The sequence below is a fragment of the Procambarus clarkii genome, chromosome 32, assembly GCF_040958095.1.
Source record: "Procambarus clarkii isolate CNS0578487 chromosome 32, FALCON_Pclarkii_2.0, whole genome shotgun sequence".
NCBI lineage: Eukaryota > Metazoa > Arthropoda > Malacostraca > Decapoda > Cambaridae > Procambarus > Procambarus clarkii.
The window spans coordinates 25,486,936-25,492,908 of record NC_091181.1 but is presented as its reverse complement, the minus strand read 5'-3'; positions in this window follow the sequence as shown (position 1 = coordinate 25,492,908).

Genomic DNA, 5,973 nt, shown 5'->3' with positions numbered 1-5,973 from the left:
TTTGTGGAAACAAGGATTTGTGAAACCCTGTGTGTAGGGAGAGTGGTGTGTTGTTAATCAAGGTGTAGGTGCTCAGCTGTGTGTCACATGGGAAGATTATCCACATTTATTTTGTATATTCATTTGTAAACCCAGGGACCTATGAGGAGTGGAATAGAGTAATGACCTCAAGTCCCAGGTTGTAGAGGGAGAAGGACCCTCCCCCCCCTCCTTCCCTTTTTTTTGTCTGTATCAATCCTGGTGGAGGATCTAAGTAACACACACCCCCCCCCCCCCCCCCGTCTCTGTTCTAAGAAGTGTGAGGAAATCTGGGATATGTTAATAAAATCCTTTTTTTTAAATTGTACCCCAAGGTGTATTTCTTGTCCCATGTAGTTAGAACTGGTGACTATTACTGTATAGAGCCCTGCACTTCCATTATTTATAAGAAAGTAAGAGCAGGTGTTGTTGGCGATAATTTGGGGTATAGCTTTTAATCTCGTACCTTACAATTGACCCGTGACCTCTGTTAGGTGGGTTATTGACCCTTGACCTCTGTTAGGTGGGTTATTGACCCTTGACCTCTGTTAGGTGGGTTATTGACCCTTGACCTCTGTTATGTGGGTTATTGACCCTTGACCTCTGTTAGGTGGGTTATTGACCCTTGACCTCTGTTATGTGGGTTATTGACCCTTGACCTCTGTTAGGTGGGTTATTGACCCGTGACCTCTGTTAGGTGGGTTATTGACCCTTGACCTCTGTTAGGTGGGTTATTGACCCGTGACTGTTAAGTTTGTTATTGACCCTTGACGTCTGTTTGGTTGGTTATTGACCCTTGACCTCTGTTATGTGGGTTATTGACCCGTGACCTCTGTTAGGTGGGTTATTGACCCTTGACCTCTGTTAGGTGGGTTATTGACCCGTGACCTCTGTTAGGTGGGTTATAGACCCTTCACCTCTGTTAGGTGGGTTATTGACCCTTGACCTCTGTTATGTGGGTTATTGACCCTTGACCTCTGTTAGGTGGGTTATTGACCCGTGACCTCTGTTAGGTGGGTTATTGACCCTTGACCTCTGTTAGGTGGGTTATTGACCCGTGACTGTTAAGTTTGTTATTGACCCTTGACCTCTGTTTGGTTGGTTATTGACCCTTGGCCTGTGTTTGGTGGGTTATTGACCCTTGACTGTTAAGTAGGATAGGTAAGGTAATTATCAAAAGAAGGCACCAAGCCGGGAAGGCTCTGTAGCACCATTAAAGTGCGGGATAATCAGAGGGCGCTAAATATCACCAAGGATGCCAATACAAGAACAGAAACGCATAAGGCAAACGATATCAAACGTATCCGATTCACCAAGAATTCTATCGAGGGACAAGTGACCGCGAGGGACGGTCAGAAAGCAAGACACACGCTCGTCCTGGAAGTCAGGACATTCAACAAGGATATGCACAACTGTAAGAGGGACAACGCAATGTGGACAATAAGGAGCAGGGCGGCACTCCAGTAAGTGACCGTGAGTTAAGCAAGTATGGCCAATCCGCAGCCTTGCCAAAGCAGTTTTCCACTGCCGGTTACGGTGGTAGGAGGACGGCCACAGGGAAATACTACGTTTGAGAGTACACAGCTTGTTACCAACCACAGAGGACCAACAACCCTGCCAATGGGCAAGGCTGGAGGAATGAATAACAGGATAAAAGTCAGAATAAGGAAGACCTTTACGGAAGATAGGACAAGAACGGATAGCTTCCCTAGCGGCAGCATCCGCACGCTCATTTAAAGAAACACCAACATGGCTGGGAACCCAACAAAACTCTACTGATTTAAATTTACTAGAAATAACAAACAGCCAACGTTGAATCTCGACGACCACCGGATGGACAGGATTCAAGGACTCCAGAGCCATGAGGGCACTACGAGAGTCAACTACAACCACAAAGGAGGAATGACAATGAGAAAGCAGGAGATGGAGAGCATAGAGAATAGCATAAAGTTCTGCTGTGAAGACGCTAGCCTCCGAAGGGAGGCGACACATATAAGTGCAGTCAGGAAAAACAACAGTAGTAGCCCACACCGTCCGCAGACTTAGACCCATCGGTGAAGATGGAAACGGAGTGGGAGTGCGAAGAAAAGTGCTCAAGGAAGAGTGCTCAAGGAAGGGTAAAAGCTTTAGTGATGTAGGTCAAGGATGTACAAAACTTGGGAAAGGGGACTCTCCACGGAGGCAAGGAAGGAACAATATGAGGAGAAACATTAGAAATATGAACAGAAAGAGAATCCTGCAAGCGAGATAACCGGACAGAAAGAGGGAGACGATGAAGAGGAACAGGAACTACAGGAGGGGTAAAAGTTAAAGCACGACAGAGGCGAGAGGAAGGATGTTGTAAGGACCGCGCAAGATAGCGAAGACAGTAGCGATCACGGCGGTCCTGGAGAGAGAGGAAGCCAGTGTCATAATGCAAACTGAGGGCGGGAGTCGAACAAAAGGCACCAGAGCTGAGACGCAACCCAGTATGGTGCAACGCATCAAGACGGCGAAGAGTAGAAGGAGAAGCAGAAGAGTATGCAGGGCAACCATAATCGAGTTTAGACAGGACGAGAGAGGAGTGCAAATGGAGGAGCGTGCGCCTATCCGCTCCCCAAGAAGTATGGGACAAAACATTAAGGAGGTTAAGGGCCTTAGAGCATTCAACTCGAAGGTAAGAGATATGGGCTGACCAAGACAAACGAGTGTCAAAGATTAACCCCAAAAGCTTAGTGGAATCCCTGTACACAAGGGGATGACCATAAAGCGACAACAAAGAGGGACGAAGAACTACATGCTTCCGAGTAAAAGTCATTGCACAAGTCTTAGACTTAGAGAACCTGAAGCCATGATCGGAGGCCCAAGACGACACGGCATCAATCGCAAGTTGAAGCCGCCGTTGAAGTTGAAGCGAATCATCACCCCGACAGCAAAGGGTAAGATCATCAACATAGAGAGCGGAGAAGACGCCAGAAGGAAGAGAGGAAAGAAGACCGTTGAGAGCAACTAGAAAAAGAGTAGTGCTCAGAACACTAGCCTGGGGCACACCCTCATACTGCCTAAAAGGGGCAGAGAGAGCAGTACCAAGCCGCACACGAAAGACGAGAGAGGAAACTCTGGAGGAAGAGAGGGAGATTCCCACGAAGGCCAATAGAATGAAGTTGAGACAGAATATGATACTGCCAGGTAGTGTCGTAAGCCTTTTTCCAGGTCAAAAAGGACGGCAACAACGGAGGTCTTCGCAGCAAAAGCAGTACGAATATAGACCTCCAAGTTCACCAGGACATAAGTTGTGCTGAGGCACTTGCGAAAACCAAATTCAGAAGGGGAGAGGTGGTGATAGTGTTCTAAGAACCACATCAAACGAACGTTAACCATTCGTTCAAAGAGTTTGCAGACACAACTCATGAGGGCAATAGGGCGGAAGTCCTTGGGGGATGACCCGAGAGACCCTGGTTTCTGAACAGGGAGGACAACAGCATCGAGCCAGTCTTCAGGGACTGACGACGGCTCCCAGACCCGATTGTACAGACTCAGTAAATACTGAGACGTGCACAGAGGGAGATGGCGAAGCATTTCATAATGAATGCCATCGGAGCCCGCCGCCATAGAACCGCAAAGGGCTAGGGCAGACTGAAGCTCAGAGAGAGAGAGAGAAGGGATCATTATAGGGAAGGCGAAGATAAGTACAGAAATTTAATGCACGAGATTCAAGAATAGGCTTACGAAGGAAGGAAGGATTGGTGAAGATGAGAACCAGAACTAACAGATGGAAAATGGGAACCCAGTTCAGTCGCGACCTGCAACGGGTCCGCCACAAGAGCACCATGGAGGCGAAGGACCGGCGAGACATCGGGAATGAACTTACCCGCAATCTTGCGGATACGCTTCCAGACCAGTGGTAGAGTAGTTTCGGACGTAACGGTGAAGACATAAGACATCCAGCAAGCTCGTTTAGCCGCACAGATGGTTCTACGGGGCCACCGCACTCGCCTTCCGAAACAAAAGAAAAGACTCAACCGTCTGCCGGCGGCGATGTCTCTTCCAGGCTGCAGGCTTACAGCGGACAGCCCGGCAAGAGTCCACATTCCTCCAGGGAACGCACTTCCGCGTTCCCCGAGAGGAAGAGCGAGGAATAGAGCGGAGGGCAGCGTCAAAGACAGTGTCATGAAAAAGAAGGAGGGCGCAAGGAAAAGGCAGAACGGAGAGATCGGAAATAGTAGCACGGAGAGTAATGAGGTGCCAGTCAGCCTCGGCAAACCGCCACCTAGGGCAGGAGAGAGGAGGGTGAAAAGAGAAAAAGAGTAACAAGGATAGGAAAATGGTCACTACCATGAAGGTCATCAAAGACCCGCCACCCGAAATCTAAGGAAAGGAATGACGAGCACAGAGAAAGATCGAGACAGGAAAGGGAGCGAGTCCGAGAGTCCAAATTAGTGGGCTCACCAGAATTAAGAAGAGACAGGGACGACGAGAGGATGAAAGGTTCAAGGAGGCGACCCCCGGGTGTTTGTCAGCACATAACCCCAAAGGGCATGACGACAATTGAAATCACCCAGCAGGAGCACAGGCTCCGGCAAGGAGTCTAGGAGGTGTTTAAGATCGGGAAGAGAAAGTGGGACAGTGAGGGGGAGATAAATGGAACAAACCGTGTACCATATACGCACAAAGACACGGGCAGCAGAACAGTGGAGAGGCGAGGAAAAAAGTAAGGGGACAAAGGAAACATCTGAGCGAATCAAGAGAGCAGAAGAATTAGGAGCTCCAGCAACAGCTGGGGGGGGGGGGATGAGAAAAGAATAGCCATGGAAGCGACCAGGACGAGCACCAAGCATCGGCTCCTGGAGACAGACACAAAGGGGCGAAGACTGTGAAATTAGAAGTTGGAGGTCAAGGAAATTGGCGTAATATCCACGGATGTTCCATTGAAGAATAGACATCGGCAAAAAAGAGAGAGGAGAGCAACAGAGAGCAAAGAAGAAACAAAGGTGAAAAAGGAACACAGCACGTTAAAGAAGCACAGGGTCAGGATCAGCGAAGTCAGGGTTACAGGGCATGGGTAAACTGAGTAAAGGGAGGAGGAAAAGAAACGGGAGGAAAGACCAGAGATGGACGAGCAGGGTCTGGAGGAGGAGGGGCAGAAAGAGGGGAGCGCACCTCTGCAAGGGCAGTAACCGAGATGGAACCGGGGGCAAAAGAAACCTCCACAGTAGGAACAGGGGGCTCTACCACCGAAGCGGAAGGGGAAGGAACGATAGAATCAGAGATAGAGGGTGAAGAAGAAAGCGAAGCCTTCTTACCTACCGGGGAGGAGGAAGGAGAGGAGCCAGGTTTCCGCTTCTGACTCAAAGATACAGGCGTCCCAGCAGCAATGTACTGGGCAACAGACTCCAGCGTCTCGATAGGAAAAGAAGAGCAAGAGCGAACAACACGACCACCAGGAGAGCGATGGACATCGGCCCACACAGTCAGGCGGCGTGGAGAGCCAAGAGACGGAGGAGAATGACGGGGAGGAGGACCAGAGGGAAAGGAGAAAGAAGACACAGGAGACACGACAGACTGGGTAGAAAGAAGGGGAGCCCTAGACAGAACCAGGAGGGGGACCCTCCGGGACAAAAAGGAGGGAAACATGGGAGGTGGTGGTGGGCGTGTCTGGGTCTAAGGCTTGGAAACGGTTGTGAATCTGAGGAAGGTGGGAAGGACGAGGAGAGGAAGAGCGCAACACGCGAGCATAGGAGACGCCAGCGACGACGAACTTGGTGCCTCGCCTCAGGAAAAAACAAACGGTCCCGGTGCTTCAAGCTGAGGACGGCCGCCTCAAGTTTGCAACGTATACACGCGCTGGAGAAGGTAGGGTGGGCCTCGCCACAATTTAGGCAGCGCGCCTGGGGAGAAGTGCACTCCAACTTAAGAATGACCCTCGCCTCCACACATGGGACAGAGAGAGAGAGGACTAGAGCATTTCAGGGCACC